Genomic DNA, 26,471 nt, shown 5'->3' with positions numbered 1-26,471 from the left:
TCATCACCCACAGGTGCCCCTGGAGTGCTGAGAAGGAGTTTTTTAATTTGATTCAGGATGGACACTTCTCCGCATTGCACAGGCACAAACGGCCACCTCCCTTCACGCTGGGCTTGGGCGGTGTTGCAGCAGGGCACGTTCCACTGCTCTGCCAGGGGATTGCACAACTTCTGGCTCTGCTGGCTAACCCACACCCCAGAGGAGCTGAGAGGACTCACCGGTTCAGGTTTGTCCATTACTAAGTATTATTTCCCAATGCGTTTATGGAGCCATCCTACCTCCAAATTCCCACCCAGAGAAGTCAGGGATGTTTGGAGGCTTCAAAAGGAATTTCGGACAGCAAAAATGAAGTTGACCTTATTTTGCATGTCCTTCTTACAACTTTCTCATCCCTCATGATTGCAGCCATGAATCAATCTAGTATTAATTTTAATTAAACTCTGTCCAACGAAACGTGCCAAGAAGATTAAGGAGCAAAGTGTAGGCTGTCATCCTGCCAGTGGCCATTCCCAGGGCAAAACTGACTTGAACAGAGCCACCTGATAGAAAGGAAGCTCCATGCAGTCATGCTGCAAGGAAAAGACTCCTCTGGCTTGTGTTCTTCACTATTCCAGCAGTGTTTCTGAACATCCTATGGGTACTTGTGTCCTTCACTCTATGGTAAGCAATCCACAGATTGCTTTCATCATACGCGTCATCATTGTGTTCCTGACGTCTGCTTTCCCACCCAGTGTTTGCAGGATCCTCATGGAGGAGGAGTTCATCCTAGAGACAAAATGGTCCTGTAAGGGAAGTTCTGTCTGTCAGCAAGTTATATATTGTAATCTGTAAAGCTGGCAGTCGCTTGCTTACGTCTCATGGCTCACGTGGTGATTTCTCCGGAGTCCCACACCCTGATGTTTCACTGAGATGTCTTTTGTGCAGATACGGATCTCTCCAAACAAAAATTCTTCACCTGCCTTGTGGCACAGGTGAAGAAACGGTGCAAACCCCGCTACACCCACGCTGGGTCACTGGATGAAAACTCTCCCCTGGCTGCAGGCCATGAAGCGGGCAGGCCGGAGGGAGCAGAGTGGCTGCAGAGGATGCTGTGTGGTGCCTGCGCACCGAGCCTTAAACACCTGCAAAATCGGGTGGCTTTCTGACATGAAGCAAACCGGTTGCTTCCCCGTCACTCTGCCTACGGCAGATGCTGTGACACAGTCTGTGACAGCCTTAGGTGTCAGCCGCAGCATGCCAGGTTTGGAAACCAGCTCAGGGGATGGAGCGAGGGAAGTGCCACCCCTGGCCAGGGACACCTGCCTGTGGCAGAGTCGGTCCCTGAGCGGGGCACCCCAGGGAGGCAGGGTTTCCCCACCCTGCGTAATCATTTTCCCCAGTGGAGCCGGGGAGGAGGTTTGACTCATTGGGCAGATGGAGACGGAGATCCCAACAGACCTGGCAAAGGGAAAGAAAATGTGGCTCCAGTCGTCTTAGGTGTGAAAGGGATCTGGTTTTGTGGAGGAGGTGGGCTCCTGGTCTTGGAGAAGGGATGTTAAGCAGCAGAAGTTCCTGAGCTGGCTCTGGTGGAGCATTCCCTTGGACGGTGCCCAGTGACTGAAGGGAGCAGCTTTTGAACAACACATATAACGAGTGATGAAAATATAATTGCCAGCTTATTTGGGCATAATAGAGTATTTAGAGAAACAGCCAGCCAAACCAAACCAGCCCATTTTATCAGGTCAAACCTCACCTTCTGTTACCAGAGGATGTTCCCCTCATCCAGTTGAGTTTTTAGATGTCCAGTGAGGCTTCTTCTCTGCCAGTTCTGGTTTGCCATAGCGCTGCCTCCTCTACTGCACATTTGGGTTGTTATGGTGCAAGGAAGGGAGCTGAGACCCCACATAGGGTCACACAAATTATTGCCATGGGGAGCTGGTGTCATTTTTTCTTCCCGTGTCTTTATCTAAAACTGCACTTTGTTGGCAATGAAAATACATTTAGTAGGAAAACCAGAAGCGTTACCGAATGGGCGTGGAACATAGAGAAGCATGTGAGGAAAGTGAAGAGCAAAGTAAGGCACGCTCATAGTCGCTGCGAGGCTGACCCAAACAAGTGCAGATCAAAATCCAAACTGTTCCAGCAGTTCAGCTTTTCTTATTCAGAGACTACGCTCTTCCGAGCCTGGAATGCAAAGGTAGCTTTCTCTTGTTCGTTGTAATAGCTGTGGCAGCAGAGGCTGCATCTTCCTTTGGTTTTGAGCCTTTATTGCGAGCGTGTGACTGTGTTCCATAGACGCTGAAATCCAGAGGTGATGTAGGCTGGTGCTGTGTGCCTGATTGCCCTCTTGACCGATATATTTTGTGAATGTTATTGTCGAGTGCGTTAGTCATAGGTATGGCTGTGCCACATCTGGAGTTGTTATCAATAGAAGAAAAGCCTACTTGTGCTGCTGGGTTATATAAAATGGAAAGAGCTTGAAACACATCGGGCAGCAGCACCGCCGTTATCTTTTTAGCTTTATGCTTGTGTGAAGCAGAGATTTAAGATTGCACTTACATCAAAGGGCTGCAGGTATGAATTGAGGATACCGGGTTGAACTTCAGATTGAGGAACATTTAAGTTACTGAATTTCTACCTGAAAAGCAACTAATAAAATAAATGAACGTAACTGTGTGCATTGACTGCAAAGTCTGAACTGCTTGAACAAAAAGCAGTCATTTAGCTCAATTTGGTAATTGTGTTAATAACGGAAGCCTAAATGCAGTGGCGCTTTTTTCTTTTTAACTAAACTTAACCTGGTTTTTATCCAGCTGCAACGGGCATATGACAGCAATAATAACAATAACAACAACAATAATGTAAAATAATAATAATAATATCATCCTTGATAACTGTCATGGGCCTGCTAGATTTTACCACAATTCACCCTAAAACTGTTTCTCTGTCCTGCATCTGTGGGAGAAGAAATCATGTCATTTCTAATAATTCTAGACTAGATACAGAAGTTCATAATTCCACTGAACTCCAAAAGAAGTATTTTATTGATGACGATGACTCTTAGAAATAGTAACTCCCATCTTCACAATGCTTTATCAGTGCTAATAAGGGCTTCCCCAGACAAGAACATCTAAATAGCTATTATAATATAAATTTTAATGGTGTGATGAATTCTGAATACTTTTGTAATGGAAGTGCTGTGTTCGGTGTTCTAGTTACATTGTGGAGGTATTTTCTACATACTGATTTCAGGATTGGCTCTGTTTGTTAGTTTTATTCTGGATTGGAGTGGATCAAATCACTGGAAAACGCGTGCTCTGTTCTGATTATATGATATTTACTCTTCTAGTATCCTCTGTACTTTGTCACTGTTCATCTGATGCAATTAGGTCTCAACTCGTCCTTATAGAGAAGGATAATGACTGGCTGCTCGAGACTGCCTGCGTTAGACTTCTCAGTCTAGGCTGATTGTGTCCCAAATTGAAGGATATTGATTAATTTTGACAGTGCCTGAAATATGTCCGTGCATTAGCAACGAACTACACACTTGGCAAACTCGTGGTGCTGTAGCAACATCTAGAAGTCTGTTCTTTAAGGGGAAAGAGTGAGAGCAAAACTCCATTTGGCGTGGTGGTAACAAGAGGTGATAGTGGTGTGGTACACGGGCCGCGATGTAAGGTGTTGATGGGCACACACCGACGTCCTGGCAGCACTGGAGGCAGCGCGCTGCACCCAGTGTGTCTGCTGGCATGAGACTCAGGGGCCTCTCTCCTTGGGATCGGTCTTCTAAAATCTCCAGAGCTCGCTCTCTATTGCATGCAATGTTTCACACGCTCGCATAGTTCCCGCAAACGAAACAGTCCGCCCTCTGAAGCTGTATGTGTCGCCTTTCACTGCAAACTGGCAGATTTCCACCTGATAAACTGACTGAACATGTTTCAAACGCCTTGGCTTTACCTGTTCCTTTTTCCCCAAAAAGGACTGAAAACTGAAAGCTCTGCTCCATGTATTGACTGCTGAATCTGAAATGAACCTCTGAGAGCCTGAGTATATGAAATGTCATGGTATTTCTTCTTATCAATGCACACCCAAAGCAACTCCTTCGTCTCCACTTTTACCAGATTATCTATAATAGTAGGGTAAAATTTTCCTCCTTATTTACTAAAATAATGCTGGCAAGAAAACTGTATTTTGCACAATCACTTCTCAGTCTAAAACACTTCTAGGCTAAATATATTCTTCTAAGAGATGTGCTTTGGGCATCTGTTTTCATGCTGCGTTCTCTCTGCAAGCGGCACAGAAGATGCCTTTCTTTGCCATCGCTGTGTGCAGCGTGGGTAGATCTGAGAAGAGGATTCTGCCTGAAGATTGCTGTTGTCTCTTTGTTCAGTGGAAGGATATGGCTCTAATTTCTCCCATTTGTAAATTGCACACAAAACGCAGAAATCTCGATTATACCTTCCAAGCTAGTCTAAAAGTACAGCTCAGGACCTGCAGCCCCCCAAATTTAAATCCAGCGTTACGACATGCAGGGTAGCCAAAAGAGTGGGATGCTTCACAGCACACAGTTATCGCCCCTGCTCTCATTAGAGAAGAGAATTGATATTCACAAAGGCTTAGTTCCCTTTAAAATTTTACCCATTATGTGTTTTATGAGGACACAGGAGCAAATGTCCATTCTATTACCATTCTGAGAGGATTTTCAGGAAATATAAGTTCTTCCCTCACCAGAATTCATGAAGGAAGGGATGCCTTTCCACTCCCTCCAGGAACTGTAAGCAATACCAGTTTCATAATCAAAAAATACCACCTAATGGTTCAGCTTTATTTTTACAAGTGGCAGACTTACGCAAAGTTTCCCATCTCACCTGTACAGGTCAACAGTGCATATTATTCCAACAAGCTCTCCATGGCAAGTCTTTTCAGTCTTAGAGGCCATGCTCAAATTGGCCATCACGAGGAGGCAGTGAGCCCCAACCCAGCAGTTTTGCTCTGTCAAATATTCAGTGTTTGTTTCCGGTGTTGCCTCTGGGCTCTTGTCTGTTATAGCAATCAAAAATTTCATTTGCTTACAATCTTCTGAACGAGGAAAGGTCAAAATACAGAGCCATGAAGTCCCTTTGTAGATGCGAGGAGCGGAAAGGCTACATAAAGGAGAAAATGCTTCTTCCAAGGATGACAAACAAGCACTATCTCGGATGCCTCGGCTCTGCCAGTCAGCCTTGGGATGAGGAGTCTGTCCTGTGGATATCCACGTTTCCAGCACCCAGGACACAGGATACAAATGCTTTTGCCTCTTATTTTCATTTGTTGTGCAATCTCTCAGTGCTGCAGCCTTTGCGAACGGGGAAGCTGTGCGTTCAAACCGCTGCTTCAGCCTGCCCAGAGGGGAGCTTGCACCGCTCCCGGCGCACACGTAGTTATGAGGGTGTCCTGGACATTTGAAGTCCGCTCTCAAGATGAGCTGGTATAGGAAAGACCCGTGTTCAAAAGAGTGGGCTCTACCGTCTGATCCAGAAAAGCAGCCCTAAGAAAAAGCAAACGGACCATCCTTGATTCATCTTATTATTGACGGGGCAGAAGCCGGTCCACTACAGTCCCTGGGTCTGAAAAATCTGATCGATAAAAAGCAAACTATCCTCGCGGAGAACAGAAGTTCTCCCAGCTCCCTCCCTTCCCCAGCCTGTCAGCACAACCTTAGACTTATCTGGGCTGGGTCACAGCCAGCTTGCCCTCGTTCAAGCCCTGATCCTGGCAAGACAGTGGGTAAGCCGATCAGCCGCTCCAGCCAGCTCCGGCAGCCCAGACCTGAAATAGAAACGCGCAGCTGAGTGTTGGCCATGCACTGGAAGATCTCCAGTGTCCTCATGGAGGGAGGAGGAGGACACCTTTCTCAGAGATCATTTCACTGCTCTCTGGCCCCGTTTTTTTTGTCAGTGCTAGACAAAGTGTCCGATGTCCATGGGGACACTGGGGTTTGCCTGTGGCAAGCGGGAAATTACTAAACCAGTTCAGCCCCTCACACTGTAGGTCCTTCTTTTAGTGGCAATCCATTGAAAAGCTGAGGATTGCCCATCCCCACCACAGGCTGTGACTCTAACCTTGTGTACCAAAGTCTGAATATTTCAAAGAAAAGCAAGCTGCAGTCTCACTGTCGCTAACCTCTGAGGAAAACTGCTTTTCAAAGAAGAGGACTGATCTGATTTCTGTGAAATGAAGAGATTCTCTCCCTGCTCTCAGGGGCTGTGATGAGATGGGCAGGAGCCACACGAGACCACGTGCTGCTCCATCCCGCCAGGAGGGCAGGAATTGCAGGTCTGGTTGAATCAGGTCATCTCTGGCACCAGCAGCAGGTCCCAGGCAGCTGAAAGCTTGTGTCTAATCATGGCTGGGCAAAACTCCTTGCTTGCTCCTGATGAAGTGGTCATGTCTTCAACCCCTCTTCTCCTTTGGTCCCACCACTCTCCCTGGAGGCACCTGGCTCTCGGCACCGTCCACCAGATGTGTTGAGGAGTGACTGCAGCATCCATGCCGGGGCTCACCCGAGAGCACCCAGAAAGAGCGGGGTGGTGAGACACGGGCAGTTGTGCTTGTTGAGGGTTTACAAAAGGCACATGCAACAGGAGCGGCCTGTTCCTTTCTCATCTTCGACAGGGAGTGGAGGTAAACTGGCCCCTAGAACAAAATCCTGATTTTCAGTGAAAAAATTCACTGGGGCTTCTTATCACTTCAAGTATTTCGACCTGTCTGCAGTTTTTTTGTACTAGCTCGCATACCTCAGACATTCCCAAGAGGCTTGTTCAATCTGATAAGGCTTTGTTCACAAGAAGCTACATATTTATTTACCGAAGGGAAGACAGCCAGAAGGGTTTCTGAGCAGATACTGCGTGAGCAGTTAAGCAGAGGCTATTACGACAGCTTGTGTAACAGCACGATTGACAGACAGGTAACACTTCGCCAGCCGCCTGCGTGGGGAGTCGGGATGGGGAGCGCTTCGCCCCAGCACTGTCTGAGACGTGGAAATCACCCAGCCTGCTCCTGCCGGGGTTTATGGGTCCCAAAAATTACTTCTCCTTTCATCTTTCCTCTTTACTGCAAAACTGCTCTGTTCAGGAAATGTTAAGTCTCTGTCCTTTCTAAGAAAACACGCAGAGATGGCGGGCAGTCATGATATAAAAGCGCTCAGCACGGAGATGGAAAAAACCCATCCAAAAAATGGGTTTTTTTGAAAAGAAAAAATCCAAACTAAGGCCTGAAGTCACTGTTAATTCTTGGCAAAATTCCCCACCCACAGAAGCACAAAGGGTTAAAGCCACCCCTCAGGCAAAACTCTTTCTGGGCCACCAAGGCCACTATATTCAAATGAAAAAAAAAAAAAAAAAAGAAAGTTAAAAAAAAAAAAAAGTGGGAGGTGTCCCTGCCCACGCCAGGCGGGTTGGAACTAGATCTTTAAGGTCCCTTCCAACCCGAACCATTCTATGGTTGTAGGAAATATCTATGGGATTTATATTTGTCTGTTACTTAGCCAGGGCAGCACATGAAGTGTTTCATAAGATGCTGTTAAAGGATATGTTGGCTCCTTGCAGTACCTATTGGATTACGCATCTTCAGAAACAATGTAAAATGAAAAAAAAATAAAAAAAATTTAAAAAAATCAGAAAGTAAACTATTGCTTCCATATGCGAATGGAAAATAATTTAATTATGAAATGAAACGGCTGCACAGCACTGCCAAGAGGGCAAGCAAATGAGAACTTAACCAAAAGAGAAAATTGTCAGTCTTTCAGTGCTTAACCATTTTGCTCTGAACAGCAGCAATTATGGAAATGTGCAGAAGACTGTTTCACTGATGATAAATCTGCAATATGTCAAGCAATATTTGAAGATTCATATTTAATTACTGTGACTGCACAAATTAAACAGTGGAAAAAAGTTGTCAATGATGTTTTTTAAAGTAGGGAAATAGATCCAATGCCAAAAGCAACATGGTTAACGTCGGTAACTAAAAGAGAGTGTTTCCCTCTAGGCTAAACCTTGTGATAAAGGAAAGATGTCACTTATTATGCACTTTTGAACATGTCTGGCAAGGTTAAGAGGTAAATAGGCAGAATGATGATCTTCTGGGTTGGTAATGGTTTTCTCAGCCACAGATGTTCTCTGAGCACATTCTTTGTGTTCCAGGTTACTCATAACTCTTGATCAACATTTGTCGGGGGCTTTTTTTCCCCCTCCGGAAACCATTTTAAGGTAAATAACTTCAGAAAACTCCATGTTCCACTAGTGGCCAAGGCAGGACAGAGCTTCAATGAGTTCATCTCATAAAGTAAGCGCACCCCGGCCATCTACCTTAGCGGTGTCTGCGCTGTGCTCGCAGCCGGTGCCTGGGAAGCGGTGGGTCTCTGCCCTGCTGACCAGGTGTGATTTGGCACGAGGCAGCTCGGCTGCCCAAGCGAAGTGGGGGCTCGCAGGGTGTTTGGAGCTGCGGGTTGACCAGGGTGGACAAAACAAGGACAGCACGTGCTTTAGTGCAGTCTGCAGAAGTTGAATCTGCGGCAGCATGCGTAACGCCTCCTTGCAAACCAGGGAAGACGTTTCCAGAAGCATCTTCTGGATCAAAATGTTGGAGGTCCAAATGCAACCCTTTTCCTGCAGCGTGCTGGCTGGCACGGGGGACAGTCCTCCGCAGCCAGCTGCCGCCTGGCCACACCACAAACCAGGGTTCGAGCAAGAGCAGCGTGGTGTGTTGCTCCTGTTTAATCAGAGGTAGGGATGCGTCGAGCTTACAGGAGTTTTCCCCAGCAGCCGCTCGGTCCCCGTGGTGCAGATTTTGGCTGCAGAGTGCAGGGGATCATCCCACCTCATCCTCTTACCCTCAAGTACTGGCCCAAGTGACATGGGTGTAAATGCCAATGCTCATACTGCTGCGCTGTGGGGCCTTATGTGAAATTTTTTGCCCACATTCCTCATGTGTAAAATAAGCAGAGTATTTTTTTTGTTTGTTTTTAAGGATTACCTTTGTAAAGTACTTTCAGATATAACACTGAAAGGGCTGTGTAAGAACTAAGTAATAAATAATACTAGACACCAGGCAATATCCCACTGTAAAAATGCAGAAGAATTAATCCACTGTGCTTGAAAACCCCACCCTGAATTGCTCTCAAGGACACGGAATTTGGTAGGATGCATGAATGGGAGCGGTTCTACAAGAAGATGCTCTGTGTGAAGTGGATTTTGTTCTACGCTCTGCCGTAGTTGTCATGGCGAGTATTCATATTTCCCATAGCAACGGGACCGGTAAATAACTGCATAAAAAGCTGCATTAAGTGACCAGGGCACAAGTTAATTCTCTCATCGGCATCCTTCACTTGAGCACTCTCCTGTAGATGAAACACTTCACTGAAAAGCAAGCTTTTCCTTCGGTTTGTGACATGTTTCCTCTTCATAGTTTCGTTATGATTCACCCACCAGTTGCTATGCTAGTGACACTATCTGCGCCACGTACGTACTACTGGTGTCTGAATTAACCGAAGGAGATGATGACAGGGCAGCAAACCCGCAGTGAGTGCTGGTTTTGTAGCACTTTGTGCAAGTGCTGTCTAATGCGGGTCAGCCGAAGTTCTGCAAGTGAAAGGACTGAAGCTCTACAGGAAACAACGCACTTTTTTCATTTATTTTTGGAGTCTCTGTCTCTTGTTTTTCCTCAGTTGAAATGACTTGTTATTCTGCAAACTAGCACCACCACCAGCATTAAGGGTGGTCAGGTGTATTAAATGGACAAGGGGAGGATGAAAACTGGGGGGAGCTGGGAGATGTCACTAGAGCAGCAATGATGCTCCAAAGCAATGATGCTCCAAAGCAGGACAGTCTTTCGCTTTAATCAAAAGAAATTTGTTGTAAATCCACGTTGTCCTAAACAGTGGTTTGCAGTGCTCTGAGAAGAGCAGAACCATGTTGTTTGTGTACTCTGCTAAACGCAAAATTGGGTACAAAGGTGGGTGGCGTCCGTGAGAAACACTGCAACTGGACAAAAGTCAGTTAGTTAGTGCAAAACAACTAGGAACCGTTTTTCTGCAACGAACCCCCTCGGGCTCCTCTGGCTGCCCGCAAATGTGCTGGGAAGGTGCTGCTTGGCTGGCCACAGAAGGTGGATGCTCCTCTGGAGGAAGAAAGCAGAAAGGGCTTCTTGATGTGGAGAGGACCAGCGGGATCTGTTGCTAAGACAGTCAGGGGCGCGATGGAGGGTCTTGGGGTCAGGATGAGAAGGCTGGCAGTACTTAACTGCTCGCATGGTCACCCCCATATTTAGGCCAAGAAAAGAGACAAATTGTCCAAAGAAAAAAAAAAACTCCAGTCCATTTCCCAAAGGTCGTGCTTCTTCAAAATGTGTCCTGAGTTTCATGACGAGCACGTGCATTAGACAGCTCCTCTCTTCACTCCCAGCCCCTCATTCACAAGCGCTGACCAAAACTGACCTTGATACTCCTGCTTAGATGAGCAAATTCTGTCTTGCATATTCATTTTCCATAGACACATAAGAAGGCGATCAGTCACTTAGAGCTGCATAATAAAAACTGATTTCATCGGGTCAGTCAGGGGTTTGTTTCCGCTTATTAGGACTGACTTTTTGCAACACTGCTCGTAGACAAAAATCTGTCATATAATAGTAGTTTCCAGTGTCGCAGTGCATTCGTTGATGGTGTTCAGCACCTCCCCTGTGCCCAGAAAAACCAAGTGCATTTCTGTGAGTAGAGAGTGCGGTAACATCCCACACAGTTCTGAACATTTTTTGACACGTTTCAGTATCATTCAGTGGCAAAACACAGTGATAAAGTCTCACAGACTTGCGTTTTAACTTGCTTCTGTTTAGGTATGAGCACAGCGGCACAGCATCAGCAACACGTGATGCTTTCGGTCCGTCCTGCTCCCAGGGTACAATCTCTGCTGACTACCAGGCCACTTGTTTTATGCATTCATGAATTTATTTAGAAGGTTTCTGCGTTTTTGAAGAAGGTAGAAGGAAAACAGTGGAAGTTACCTGTGAATTCTGTTGACTTTGGTGCACTTGGGATCAAGGACATGCATTGTTTTCTTTCCTGTGTATCCTAAAAGACCATTAAGGGAGGTGTTTGGAGAGCTGTGGCCTGGGGCTTGTGCTCGGGGCTCCTGTCCTTGTTAGCATCTGGGCTGTGTTGCCAGTGGTCCCTCGAGACAATCAGGCTGCTCGGTTCTTCTAAAGAACCGCTGGCACAGCTTGTGCTTAAGAAGCCGCTGCTTGACATTTCTAATTTGGCTGACTGTCAAACTATGCCCGGTCTTTCCTTGGTGGTTAAGTACGTGCAACTGTTTGTGGTGAGGGAGTTTGCATGGTGTCAGATACGTACACAGAGATAAGCGTATTGTTTTTTCAGTCTTTGCCAATCGGGAGGTCTTCTAAACGCAAACGCCCTATCTGCTGTCTACTGGGTTCTGCCACGGTCTTCAATAGTCTTGATTTTAATGTCGTCTTGGTCTTGTACAAGCTGCAAAGCTGGCAAAGGACCGCGCAGGTCACTTTGCCTTGGAGAGGAAAATTTTACTTTCCTTACAAATTAAAATCAGGCAATAGCTTCGCTCAGCACCCCGTTGCAGGTGGTTTTGCAGAGGGAGGTCTCCCCACCAGCAAGGCCATAGGAACTGCAGTGCTCCATGCCTGCAGGTCACAGCTATCCTAAGCCACTCTCCGTCCCAGTTTCCGAAGAAGATTAGGATGTAGTTGAGAGCCCTCTGGCTGCAGACCAGTCCAGGCAGAGCACAGGAGGTGAATGTCAGTATCTGGGAGACAGGCGGGAAGGTGTGGATGGAGGCAGCTGGTCCCAGCACAGCCTGGTGGGCCCTCCCAACACACGTGTCCTTTGTCACCCACATCTGCAACTCGGCGGCCTGGTCAGACCCTGGGTTATAGTAAGAAGATCAGGTGACAAGGACAGCTTCCTCTCTGCTGCGTTTGGCCAGGAGCACGTTGCTTCTTGTCTTGGAGTCAGCCGTTGCTGCTCTAAGCCATGATGTTGAAAACTCCATCAGATGACACTGTTAACATTGCATTTGCTCTGGGTAAAGGCCAGAGAGGAGAAGTGGAAACTTTTCAGTGCAAGGAATAGTTGACCTGCAGAATTCCCAACTGCTATGTATGGGATCAAGTAACGAAGAACGGGCAAGGACCAGAGAGAAGATATAAAGTGTTACCACCTTGTATGAATAAAGCTTAGCATCAGCAGAAATATTAATATGAAATACCCATGTTTATCAATGTGGATTTAATGCGCTAATTAGTAACAACCATGATTCATTAGGAAGGACGCACTTGCAGATGATGGGCAGTAATTCTGCACTGACTTGCCCATTCTTCCTCAGTGCCTTCGTCCATGGGTGATACTACGCCTTTGCCGTTGCCTGGTGCTCCCTCTGCCCATTTGTCCTCTCACTGCTGAATTCAGGGGAATTTGGGCTTTTAACATAATTATTATTAAGTTTCTATTTTATGTCTCTGTTCATGAGGCCCCTCAGTAGCTGATTATACTAATCAGAGGTGATTATTGCCTGTACCCACTTAACCCATATTTAAATGCAGCAGCCTGAATTTGTCTTCAGCAGATATGAACCCAGCATCAAAGAAAATTAATTCATAGGTACATTATCCTTTGGGATCGAGCTAAAATGTGGTCAAAGAGCTTCAGAGACAGTATATGCTTTCATGGAAGGATATGGGCAGAAGAAGGTAGCCATGTCCTTGTTCGTGCAAGTTTTTTCCCCCACTTCTTTGAGTTAGGCAGAACAACAGATCACAAGAATACTTACCAGAGAATATTTTACTGCAGTTAACAGAGAACACTTTTTCCTTTATAGAAATAGTAGTTATTGCTGAAAGTATGATCAGCCACATTAAAAATATTCTTTTACTCTTTTTCCTGGCCAGATCTCTGACTTGGGCACCTCTCAGCTTTTCAGATAAATACATTTATCTGGCCATGCTATTACTCCAGCACAAGGAAATACAGGGCCTTAGATACTCACAAAATTTGGATACCAATCTTGCCTCAGCAAGAACCATCTTAAACCGTTTACTACAAAATAAGGTGCTGGATGATGGAAATGAAAATATTCCAGTTGGTTCTCAAAAGCTCAGGTGGAATTTTGTCCTAAATGGTGATTTACTCATATATATTTCTAATTGTTTTAAAGCAGTTGCATAAAGATTCGAAGTGGCGCACAAAGATGCTGGGTAGGACGGCAAGCAGCTCCTTCCAGCCCACAGGGATGCAAGATTTTATGCTGGGGGGGAAATCCTGTTCACACTGGAGTAAATGTGGTTTTTGCTCTGCCTTTAATGGAGTTTCCGTTCCTTTTTCTGAACTTAAATGAGAATGGGATTTTACCCATCTTCTCACATGATTGTGGTGCAAACCTGACTTTTATTTTTGAGTCCTTTTTAAAGGGGGGAAATGAAGGTGAAACTGTATTATCCCAGAGAACAGATGCATCTCCAGAGGGAGAAGGACTCTAGCAACTGCAGGGTGTTGGTTGAAGCCGAGATGTGAGCTCTAAGCCGGGTCCCCGCAGTGTGGCAGCAATGCCAGCCGTGCTCCAGGGCTGGAGAGGCTGCTGTGAAGCCGACTGTGGTTCTCGTACAGGTGGCAGGGTTGTGCCTGCCCAAAATGCACTTCCTTCTCCCCACCACAAGCCGGGGGGTGGTGTTCAGGATGAGGAGGTCACAGTACCACAGAAGGGAAAATGCACTGCCGTTTCCAGGAGTTTTCCATGAAACTTTAGAATTCACAAACATAAGGATAGATAAAGAATTGCAGGGGCAGAGTTTCACATAGGCAAACTCTTCCACATTATATTTTTATGTTGCAAGTAAATGTGACTAAAATATTCCAGAAACCTCTAACTATATTCTTTACTTTAAATCTAATAATTATGTATTCATCTCCCAACTTTGATTTTGTTAAATAACCAATACCGTAATTCAGAGGCAAGAATTTAATCCACAGAAAATTCTGTCCTCGGAGAAGATCAAAGCAAGTCCCGTGGTGTTAAGCACACACCTACAGCACTTGATCCTGAAAAAAAATCAAGTGTGTGTTTCAATCAGCCTATCCCTTCTTACTGGTTCCCATGCATTTACTTAAGCCTCTGCCCGGACATTTTCAGTGGCAGGACCAAGGACCAGTGGAGATCTCCACGCTGGGACAGCAGAGGGCTGAAAAAGGAGCAAGCAAACGTGTGAGATCACCAGCGGGCTGCGATGGCAATGCCTCGACACTCCTCTGCATCTACAGCCCTGCAGTGAAGGACTGAAAGTCTCTTGGGTGATATAAATACGCAAGATAAGTGCGTACACCAGAACACAAAGGTGAAACGGCCCTGTTTATCAGGCACAATTAAAATGAATAGAGGATGACTAATAAAGAGGCAGTTTAAAATCTTTACATGACACAGTGTCAAGGCAACAGTGTTGTGCAATAGCACTGACACAATTAACGCTGTGTCCCTGCCTTGGGCTCCCGCCGGCCTCGCCTGCACGCTCCCATGGCAGGGCTGGGTGGGCTCCTCCGCTCCATCCCTGCCCTACGCCGCCGCATCCCGTGCTCCCAGCGGAACCTGCACAGAGCCAGCCTCTTCGGATCAAGGCAAGGGTGGGTTGTTTTTTTTTTCGCTTTGTTGCCTCTATTCTTCTCTTTCCTTTTGGTTGGCATTATCCCAAGCCTCACAGTTGGGATTGCTGCGTGGAAAGCGAGAACATCACGTTGAATTTCTGGGCACACTCCGGAGTGAGACGAGGCTGAGGTGCCTGATCCGGTACCGGAGCTGGTTCTCAGTTTAGCACCGCGCAACGCAATCATTTCCTGGCTATGAATTTTTGCAGTATGTAATTTAAAGGCTAGTTTGGACAACCCTTTGCTCCAGATGAAAGGTTGTGCACGGGAGTGTGATCTTGCAAAATACAGCTCAAGCTATCTCTCCATTTCTTCATTTAATTATGTTACTCCTTCATAGTGCCTGCCAGGCTGCGGGATTCTCCGGTGCACTGGGTGAGTGCAGCAGGCACCGGCTGGTTTATATGTGCATATATGTATTCTTTGCTGTTCTTATTTTCTGGCCAAACCCGGGTTTCTCTTGGTTTTGTTGCCGCTGGCGTGTCTTTGCAACATTGTTAAAACCTAATAATATAAACAATTCTGAGGCTATGCCAACCATCGCAGAGTACAGCCAAAGCTGCCCAACGCTGCAGCTTGCTGAGCAACGTGTGAGGGTTTTCTTGTCAGAAATGTCTGTTTCCCTACTCTTCTTTAACTTTTTGAAGGATCTTAGTGGAGAGCGTGTTCTTCTAAACGAGATAATTAAAGTCATTGACATGAAAATTCTCAGCGTTGCTATAGGAAGAGTAGCCCCTGCACTCGCCCAGCCTGCTGTCTCTACCTGCCAGGGGCTGCAGGGGAGTTGATTGAAACACTTCAAATAGAACATGATTTCTGCTCAGAAAATCATGTTATTGCAATTAACATGTAAAGTGGCGTCTCTGAGTGGTTTGCTTTATTAGAAGAGAGCGTTGACGCTGTTTGCTGTGGCTGCCAGGCTCACAGGATGGGGGGTGGCCGTGGAAGTGTCCCAGGTGCAGACGTGGCCGGGCAGTGCCAGCACAACCCGGGGCAATGGCTGTGGCACTTGGTGCCTCCCGGGGAGACCTGCCCCAGCCACAGCCCAGCCCCTCTGGGGCCACATCCTGCCTGTGCTGCCCACAGCATCCGTCTGTGGGTGCTTAATCTTACGTGCCTCAGCTGCAGAGTGCAGTACCCTCTTTATTCCTGATCTAACTCCCCAAATGTGTATCTCCATGCCCACATACGTGGGCAATGCCATCCTCTCAGTGACCGTCACTCGCATGAGTGACTGCAGGCTGCAGAGACACACCTTAACTCCAGTAAAAAAGGAGAGAAACACCACATTCAATACCTATTTGTACCTTGCCTAAAAGAGGGCAAGAAGGATTTTTCCCACATGAAGGAGGGAAGGGTTGCTGTGTTTTGCATGATGAGGCTGCGTGCCTCAAAAACCTGCTCTCAGTGGGAAAATGAGATTTGCCACTTGTGGCAGTCATCACAACCACGCTATTTGCTTTGCCTCCGATAAGAAAGAAAATAAGAAATATTAACTGTGGGCAGAGGTGCCCTTTCTCTTGTCTGTATCAATAACGGCTGATGTTCCTCAGGGTTATTGCTATAACAATGTCACTTCCCTTTCCTCAGTGGCATCAGGTTTATATTAAAAGCCTCGTAGCAAAGCTTTTTGTCCAGTGTCCCCCTTAGGTTCTGCTTTTGTCCCCTGTGCTGTGCTTTGGGGAACTGGTTTGTGTGGGGGACAGGGCCGTAGAGGCGGGCTGCCTGCCTGCCCCCTTCCTCCAGCAGAATGAAGGCTAGGAGAAGAACAGGAGTTTTGGCTGAGCCAAAAAAAAGCCAGGGGTCAGGTGTGCCAGCTGTGAGAAAGGGCTACTGGGCAGGAATGTGCTCCCAGCAGAGCACATCTCCCAGCGTTGCACAGGCTGAGGAGCAGCCTTCCAAGAGGCGTTGGGGCGGGGGGCGGAGGGGAGGGAGAACCAAAACCAACACCCACCCAAAATATCTAACTTGTTAGTTAGAGAGAGTTCACTCAGTTTTGGAAGGGGATTACATGATGCAGCTGCTTGCAGCACCCTGGGGCGTGGGGCAGGGACCCAAGCAATGTCCCCAGCCCCACGTTCCCCCAGGTTACCCCAATGGTGACATAAAACGTGCTTTTCCCACTGCAGCGCCCCAGCCAGCGCTGATCCGCTCCCAGCAGTACCTTGAGAAGAGAAAGGAGAAAGCTACAGGCCAACCTTGATGCCACAGCTTTTGGTATCTACTGCTTCCAGAGACAGGAGAAGCATAAATCAAATCCCCGGCAATCAGCATTACCTAACGAACGAGTGAAAAGCGGCCCCACCTCCGCCCCTCCGGAGCTACCGCGGCCGGGCCGGCGGGACCCGCCACCTCCTCGCCCGGAGCCGGGCACGGCTGATGTCGCGGGCGCCCACTGTCCCTGAGGAGAGAGAAAATAATTACCGGAGAGAAAGGGAAGAAAGAATGAAAGAAAAAAAAAAAAAAAAGTCGTATGAGGAAGGAAGCAGCAAATGTTAAATCAGTGACTCATGGCATGGGATGACTAATGCCGTCAAAGCGCTGCTCGTGTCGGGCATGGAACTGGTGCCGAACCGAATTGCCGGGGAGAGCAGGGAGGCTGCGGGACCCGGCGGGCAGCGGGAACGCCGGGGCCGCGCTGCCGCCGCCCCGCTCCCCCCCGCGCAGCGCCCGGCGAAACCCGGGGAGGGGAGGGGAGGGGAGGGGAGGGGAGAAGGGCCGGTGCCGGCCGGGCTCCGCGGCCGAGCCCTCCCGGGGCTCGCTGCCGGTGCCGCTGACCTACTTTCCGCCGGCTCCTCCCGGCGGAGGGTACCGGCGCCACCTGCCCTGCCCGGGCTGCGCGCCTCCTGCGCCCCTTCTGCGCCCGTCCTTCGCTCCGTCCCGGCGCTGCCCGCCCCGGTGTCGGCGGGGAGGGGAGGAGGAGCGCGCCTGTGCAGTGCCGGGGGGACGGGCTCAGCCCGCCGCCGCGTTACACAACCGCCCGCCGCAATCGCCGACTTTCACAAGTCCCGCCGCAGCTCGCCGGTAGCCCGCACCCACCGGGCGACCACCCACCTCCCCACCGCGCCAGCCCTGCCCGCCCTCATGCCATGTCTCCTGCGGGCAGCGGGACCCCGCGGCGGGCGGTAACCCCCGGCGCCGGGGGGGCACCGCGCCGGGGCTGGGCATGGCACTGAGAGCGGCTGCGGGACGCGCATCCTCCGACACGGTACGTACCCCGCTGCGGCGGGGACACGGACGCCGCGGACCCTTCGCGGGGCGGGGGGGGTGCCCCTCGGGGGGGAGCGGCGGGACGGGCTGCCCTGTGCCCCGGGAAGAGCATTTGCCGCTTCGCCTTGTCCTCCTCCAACACCTCTAGGACCGGTCCCAATTAAGTTTTGGAGAGGAAAATTTACAGCCGCCAACTTAAGTCGTCTGATTTCCACCCCCCAAAAAAAATTCCGTGTGTCGGGAGGACGGGCACGGGAGTGCAGCCCGGGCTCCCCGGTGGGTTTCCCGGTGGAGAGGTGAGGCGGGGAGGGGGCTCCGGTGCTGCCCCCGCGGCTCCCGGGCCGGGGATGCTGGAGCGCGGCCGGACACCGGGCTCATCCCGGCCCCGCAGGTGCCCGCGGACGCCGGGTTACGGAGCGGCCCGGGAATAGCACGACCGAGAGCTGCGGGGCGTTGAGGTTGGGGGGGACACACACCGCTTTGCTGGGGGCTAAAACGGGGCCTGATGGCGGTTTTCTCGTTCTGTCTTGAATTTCTGTCGTTCTGGGAATGTGTTTGGCTGAAAACACGATGGGGGGAGAAAAACCTCCAAAGTGAGTCTTGTGCCTAAATATAGCATCTAAAATCCAGGTTGAAAAGTTACTCCTCCCACCAGGGTTATTGTGTTATTTGATTTTACAGACTGTTTACATTATAAGCGGGGAATTATGAAGGCTTTGAAAGCCCCCCGTGTGTTTCAGCTGTGGATTTGTGAATGATAACTCCAAGCCTTGGTCCGTCATGGCAGAAATTGCAAACCGATTGCTCTGGGTAGCTTGCACTGGAAGCACAGTTCAAAGCTGAGCCCAGCCTGATTCATAAACGAGGTGTCATATGCACTTTAGAGAGCACTCGTCCTTTGTAAAATGCCACAGTCCCCAAAGGCAGGGGGAGGCTCTTGAGCCATCTGCAAAGCTGGTCCCTCCTAAGTGGATTTTGGAGGAGTCGAGCAGACCAGTTCCATTTTAGGGGCAGAACTGGCATCGAAGTGCCAACTAGCACTGAATGAAGTTGTCTTCTTCAGCAGGGGAGCAGCCCTGGAGATAACGTACCTGAAATCAAAGCTGTTAAAATGTCCGGTGCTTTGCCCGCCTGCGAGGCTGCAGTATAACCTGGGAGGGCAGGGTTGTTTATTAGCCTGAGTTTATTTTGTCGTGTGCAGTGAAAGCAGGGGTGCTGATTTAACTGATGGGACCTGACCTTCTGGTGTATAGATGGGAAAGTGTCAGGAGTCACTTCATTTTTAGACAGAATGAGGGTGCTCCCCTCTCCTTATTTTGCTGGATCGCTACTCGCTAATCCCTAGCTCTGGAAATGGGAACTTGCCTTAAAGAGCCAGCTAGCTCTTCGTGTTTTGATACACAGGCTTTACAGTCTTCTTAAGTCCTGCCAATGTTGTTTGGAGCAGCAGGTGCTTTCAGGAGTATGCAGTGTGAACCCCTTGTACTGAACATACTACAACATGCGCTGGTTTGCTTGGGAATTTGTGTAATTTTTATAAACTTCCTAGGCTGCAATGCCTCACCATAGTTAGCCAGTCAGAAAAATATAGTTGGATTTGTTGGTTTTCTAGAAATTGTATTAAAAAAAGAAAAAAAAAAAGATAATTTTCCTGTAACGTGCTGATCGGAGTAAACCAGCGTGTCAGTGATGCATCGCGGAGGAGCGGAGCACCCCGTGCACTGATGCGCTGTAACGACAGCGCTCTGGCTGACGAAGTTCTGACAAATGCAGAAAGCACTAATGAGGAGAGGAAGCTGGAGAGAGTTAAGCCAAAAGTGGAAGTTTGTACGGAAGGGAGGCATTCGTATCTCTTGGGCTAAACGTGTTTACCACTGAATCTTCAGAATATTTCTGGAAGATGGAATAGGAAAAACGCAAACTGCTTTAGGAGTGGTTGCTTACTGCTCATGTATTCTGTTCATTTAGAACTGTGGATTAGACTTACTTGATCTAGAGGAAAAAGTAAAATTGGATTGAATTTTTTTTTTTTATAAACTGCAAACTTCAGTGAAATTTGGCAGTAAGGGATGTGGTGGTTCCTGGGTTTAGCCACTCAGATTACGTCTGTATTAAATTATTTCGCTGGTTCAAGACACACATCAAGTACTCAAAAATAGTTTAGGGTTAAAGATTAAAATTAGAAAATGAGTAGTTCATAATTAAAGTCTCATGGTGTTGGATGCAGCATTACATTTCAGAGATACTGATGTCAAATCCAACTTCTGCTCATTAGTAGTATCCAAAAATTGGTAGAATGTCTTTACAGTTTGGAGCTAGGGCTTGTCTATGCACAGAAGTTGCATTGTTTTGCCTTAAATTACGCAACCTCCCAAGATTCACATGTAACGATACAAAGGTTTTGATGCCAGCGTAGCTCATTCCTTCAAGACCGGGCGAATAAGCTATGTGCCTATACCAGAACAACTGAAGCCAGGCTTGTACTGAAACCGCTATGGGTTCTAGTGGAATAATATGACTTTAACCAAAATAATAAAACCTAATAGAAACCCAAAATAGTATGGACCAGTCTTTGCTGGTATTGAAACGATACACCTCTGTATCACTTCAGTTCCAAACCTCTATTAAGGAAGTCAGGCAGGTACAAAAGCTGTATTTATTTGTTACGACCTGGATGACACCCTTCTTTCATGCAAATCTTTGTTGACCTAAGGCCATGCTCTGCTCGATGTGTCCCACGTTGTCCTGCTGCAATAGTGACTCTGTGCCCGTTGGCCCAGTGGGACTCACCTGGCCAGTAGCCTGTGTGCCCAACCAAGAGTGCCCCTGTGCAGAAGCCCTGCAAAAGCGTGTTTATTATTACTCCAGCCCCACTTGAACCCCAGTTTTAAGTGAGGTTGAGGTGGTGGCGAGGCCTCAGCAAGGGCTGTGCACCCAGCTGGGCTGGCTGGCGTCTGCTTGGCCTCAGAAACCCCAGATTCAGCCAAACCGCAGAGGTGTGTACAATTAATGAGAGACTTTGACCTACTTCATATTCCATTATTGGCTTTGGCCTTGTCTACATGCGGAGATTACACCAATTTAGTTTAAGTCCATTTTTAAAGTGATTTGATTAACCTGATGTGACCTTGCGTAAGGACATTCTTATTTTGGTTCAAATGAACTTATTTGGGTTCAGCCAAAACCTGCGCTTAGTCAATTTATACAGAACTGAAATTAGCCGTGCCTAAACTGAAAGGAGAACTCATGTCTCTAAATAATGACACAACTTTCTCATGAAAGCAGAACCTTCTGTAAATCTGGAACAGAGTGTAATTACTAACAAATCTGCAGGAGACTGAAAGCTATTCATAGCAAAGTTTAAAAAAAAAAAAAAAAAAGAAAGAAAGCAAACAAGCAAAACTCAGATATCTTAGTGAGACAAATGAAGAAGTGACAATAATCCCAGTCCTGGAATACTAAAAGCAGTGGCACGAGGTTTGCAGCAAGGCTCTCCCGTGGCTCTTCAGCTGCAGAAGAGGGGAAGCATTCGTGTCCTGTACCCGGAGCCCCTGTGCAGTCAAAAAATTAAAAAGCGATGCATGGAACTATAGGCCTGCTGATGTGAATGCAGTGTACAGTGTCTCGTGACGTATTTTGTAGGAAAGAATAATCAGACATGGAAATAATGAGGAAGCAGGCTAAATTACAACAAGATTTCTATCAAAGATGGATTGTGCTGGACTAATCTAACATCTTTTTTGTATAAGAGATTATTTAGGTGGGGTAAGGCAGGAATGTAATTTATCTAAAACCAAGCATTTGATACCATGCCCCACGGGGCTTTATTGCTTAAAATGACGATGGTGGTCCAATACAAGAATTGAAAGGTGGAAAAAGAGCTGGTTAAGGAAAAGATACACAAGTTGTGTGTGAATAAAAGTTGTCTGAATGGAGAGGGGTATCCAAAGAAAGTCATGGGGCTGGAGAGAGATTAGTGCTGTCGCTCCCTTGGGACCAGGCTCACGCCTGTTGAGCGGAGCCGCTCTGACCTGTGGGCAGGATTTGGGGGTGTGCCCAGGAGCTGTGTGGGATGACACAAAGTTGGGAGGTATTGTCAATACGGAGGAGGATCGGGTCATCATATGAAAGGAATTTAGATGACTCTGTTGATCGGAGTGATAGAAATAAAATGACATTTAATAGCGTCGAGTGCAAAGTCATGCAAAGTTTTAAGCGTGGAGACCAGTAACAAGAATTTCCAGTGTGAAACAGGAGCTCGTCAGCTGTCTGTGACAGAAGGGAGAGATGTGGATGCGCTGGCTGGTCGGGAGATACCTGCAAGCAAGCAGTGAGATAAAGCCATGAAGGAGACCAATGACATCCTTGGATATCAAAGGAAAATAATAGGAGAGATTCAGGGAAGTGTGATATTATCATCGTACAAATCATCATACGGAGTGTCGGTACAAGGGCTTTCCGTTGCTCATGGAGTAGCCCATCGGGATTTTGCGTAGCTCTGGATACCCCAGCCAAGAAAATGTTAAATTGCAACAGTAGGAGGGCTAGAGATGTGGTTACACAAATGGACCGTCTGTTGTATGAAGTTGTATTGTATGAGGTTAAAGAGCATAATTTGGTTAGCTCTGGCCAGCTGAAAAAATGAAAGGACAGGTTACAGTAGGTCTTTTTCCACACAGGTGGGACTAAAGAGCAAGAAGGCAGAAAAACTGAGTCAAAAGATAGCATCCACAGAAGATCAAATTGTCTGAGTTGGTCATGAATAAGTTTGGATGGGAAATTAGAAGAAAGCTTCTACCTACCTAAGGATTGAAGTTGTGTAATAGTCTTTCAATTAGGGTAGTTTTGAGATAGATCTTGATAATCTTATGAAAGAGGTTATACAATTAGATTAGAGAGTTCCTGGAGATAGGAAATTAAGTTTGCAGAGTTAGTCCTTTGGTCTCCAGTATAGTCATATTTTTAATGTAAGGTTGAAAGGAGAATGGACCTGGTTTTGTTTGCACTGCTAACCCCATGCATCAAGGCTTCTGCTCTTTTCTTGGGAGCCAAGGCAAGAATGAATTTTCCCTGTTGCTGTAGATTTGAATCTTTTTACCCCCCCATGTTTACCTTCCTCTCAAGCACTACACATTGGAGGGTGCATTGCAGAGACTCACTCCTTTTAGCGTTAGATGGACACAGTTGCCTGCAGTTTTTTCTGGCATGCTCCCTGGTTTAACCTGTTCATCAGATTTGATGCCAGAGAGGCATTTTTCCTTCGGGTTGTGTTGCCAGTAACTGTATTGCATTTCATGGGATATTTTCTGGGATCCGCTGCTAGTGTTGTTTCATGATTTTTGCGTGGATCCAAGGACATGCAGTACTGGCAGAGATCTTCACTTGCCCTTTGCTGTGTCACAATGCAGTTTAATCTTTTGTGGTTCTGATGTGTATCGTAAGTTTGTTGTAGGATGTGAGGAAACATTCTGGGGCTCCTGGTGCACCTCGGCAGGTTGAGGAGATGTTGTGAAGTAGCCATTAATAGTGTTGTTTTCCAAGACCGGAGTGCTGGCGTTGGTGTCCCCGCCGTTCCCTTTCCACCTGATATTCCTAAAATAAGTTGCAAAGCTGGACTTAAAATCAGCTCTGCTCTGGTGCAGGTCAGAGCAAAATTCTGTAAGTTGTGCAGGATAACCTCTTGAAGAAGTAAGAGATTGCTAAGCATTAGTGATGGATTAGTAATTTTAAAAACACAGTTCTGTTATAGGAAAGTTGAATGCATGATGTGCATCTTATTACAAGAAAGAGAGAAGCAAAGAAAAAAAAAAGGGGACAGAAAACAAGCAGGCAAGCAAGAAGGAAAACAGCTTGACTTAGCCTGAAGCAGAGATCACATACCTGATAAGCTGCCTGTAAAGAGAAATTGAAATATGGAAAAATGACAGTGCAGATGAGGATAATATTGAGATGGTAGAAGAGGAAGTGTGTTAACCAAACTCCATGGAGCTGTTGAAATGCATTGAATCATCTGACTGTGACTTGTGTTCTTAGGCAAACACAATTGTATAATTGATTAATTTGTCGACATTTCTTTAGTGCATAGCGCTATGGTAACCAAGAGGCTCGCTAAACATTGTCACAGAGAACACTGTAAAATATATCTTTCCCGAAGAGGGAGGGAGGCAGAGCAAGACCTTGGAGCTCTGCCTTTGGAAAAATGATACACACACACACAAACACACCCAAGCGCACACATCAGCAGTTGGAAATGGCCTCCCGTTGATGGTGGTGGAAGGAAGACGAGCATAGGAGGGTTTGTTCGTGATGTGCATATTCTGGGTATGATTGAAGATGTGACACTGGCTAAAAACTGCCTTGAACACTAGCGCTACCCGCCTTTTGCGGAGCAGATGGACTGGGGACAACTATGCCCCCCTCCCACCAGGTCCTCAACGCCCAGGAGTCCCAAGCGGACGGGGAGAGCAAGGGGCTTGGTCTTCCCCACACCACCACTGACACGGCGTTGGAGGACTATGCCACCCTGCACGTCACCCTCGTCAGCTTCTGGGACCTCAGTCTCCCAGGGCTGCTTCTCAGGGATTTGCTGCATAAACCAGAAAAATGTGGAGTTTTACAGTGAGCACCGAGTACCCCGGGCTTGGCCGGTAGCTGTGTTGTACCTGCAGTTGCCCCCGGGGCTGCTCTCTGTGCCCTGGCTCTGGGCAGGGATTTGGGCAAGCCCCCCTCTTCCCCATGGCAGGGTCACGGCTCAGCTTACCCTGGACCTCTGTCACCCCACCACTTGTGTTCCCCCTCACCCATAGGTGACCTATAAGTCAATGTGAGGTGCTCTGTTGAGTGCCAGGTATAGAGAGATTGATTAATTGATTGACTAATAGATAATCCATTCTGTGATAAACGCAAAGATATTTGTAGGTGTGTTTATTCTTGTTTACAGACTGCCCGAGCTTAGGCAAGATTTTCAAGTATGTAGCAATGGCAGGAATCATATCCATAAAAATGCTAATCTCCTCTCTTGCTTCATCTGTTCAGCCCACAAACACACGCATACACACATGCTTAAAAGAAATTAATAAGGTTTGTTTACTCTCTTCTGGGCTCAGCCTACTTTAATCTTGTTTTAACGCACAGCACAGCGTGGTTATTGCTTCAGGACAATAAAGTTTTGGCCATAAGCAACATACTAAGTAAACCATTTTTTGGAGAAATAAATGAATGATAGATGAGCTGATAATAGCTCCCATTGCCGTTAATTATTTTGCATAGACATGGCAGCATTATAGGAAGATTTTTCAAGCGACCGCAGAGGTTTTATCTGGAGGGGATGAGATGAACCCTGGCCCTGATGAAGGCAAAGGTTCAATTTCCATCAACTTCTGTGCAGCGAGAACCTCTCCCAGAGCATCAGCTGAAGAGAAAAATAAACGTCCCTGAGAGTCAGCCCTTGGGTTTAGGCTGTTTAAGGCTCTACTGCACAAACTGCAAATCTGTTTTTATGTATGGAGGAGGATGCTGTGTGTTTGGTCCACTGTTGGCTTGTCACAGCAAACACAGCAATTAGAGAGGCTGTAATAGCTGGGGAGGGTTACACCCCTTGCTGAGGAAGTTTGACCATAAACCTGTTCGTCCTGTCCCTGAGTGCAACGTACACTGGCACGATTTACAGTAAATTAAGAATATTCACTCCGATCAAACTGTTTCCAACCAAATTTTATGAAGTGATGCATTAAGTGTGTGTGTGTTAAGCGAGTCCTGTGCGAAAAAAAAAGGTGGGACTTTGGTTGACTCTGCATGTGTTAAAGATGGATATCAACAGTTTGCTTTTTCTCTCAAATAGAATAATTGGCAAAATTGGTTTCGTTTTGGGGCAGGCTTTTAATGGAAGGGGCGCAGTAGGAAGTATTAATAAAACAAACTCTTTGTGCTAATCTTAACACAGACATTTTCTATTTAATCTTGCTTATTGCAGAGGGCTGAGCCTTGTCATTAGTGGAGAAAATGTGTCAACACAGAAAAAGTGAGTTACTTTATTTTCTTTCCATCATAAGCTCTGGGGTTTGCCTCCCGCATGGCAGCGGTGATGGGGAGCTGTGTAATTGCAGAGGGAGTATGGATTGGCCTGTGGGTGCCAGTCCTGGGACAGGCAATTCCCATTGCTTGTTCTGCTGGAGCATGGACTTCCGTGAATCTAAATCACTTTCTTTATCTGGGGCATCTTCGCGTCTCTTGGGACTTGGGTCTTACACTGCAAGACCTCCTGGTATCTATGTGTCACCGGGCCCAGAGCAGAAGCCCATTATTTGGGGAAGTTTGCACAATTCGGGAATCCGTGCTGAAAATTTTGTTACGTGGGAAAATTGTCTACAACTCCTTTTTTTCTACTTTCTGGAAATAATTTGGAGTTTGAAAGGAGGGGGTCCCAGAAGAAGGTTATTATGGTAGGGGAGCATGTATGATTCTGTAGTAGTCCTGGTGTACTGTCTGGGAAGGGCAAAGATCCATTACCTAAAATGGGAGAAGAATAAATGCAATGGACTTAAAGTGCCACTAAATCATTTGGAAACAAGAAATGAGCCTGAATCAG

At 47.2% G+C, this 26,471-nt stretch overlaps 1 protein-coding gene across 2 annotated transcripts in view; it reads left to right on the top strand.

Annotated features, from left to right (window-relative positions):
* Positions 1-17,548: 17,548 nt before the first annotated feature.
* The window catches only part of PASD1 (PAS domain containing repressor 1), a 56,563-nt gene continuing 47,640 nt past the window's right edge, over positions 17,549-26,471 (top strand). Inside the window, exons 1-2 of one of the 2 annotated variants that reach the window (XM_054213934.1) lie at positions 17,549-17,882; positions 25,857-25,904. The gene's annotated coding sequence lies outside the window, so the exon portion shown is untranslated. The remainder of the gene's footprint in view (positions 17,883-25,856; positions 25,905-26,471) is intronic. The other variant, XM_054213933.1, reaches the window with a different exon arrangement.

The sequence above is a fragment of the Rissa tridactyla genome, chromosome 9, assembly GCF_028500815.1.
Source record: "Rissa tridactyla isolate bRisTri1 chromosome 9, bRisTri1.patW.cur.20221130, whole genome shotgun sequence".
NCBI classification, from domain to species: domain Eukaryota; kingdom Metazoa; phylum Chordata; class Aves; order Charadriiformes; family Laridae; genus Rissa; species Rissa tridactyla.
This window is presented reverse-complemented; position numbering and strand designations above follow the sequence as displayed.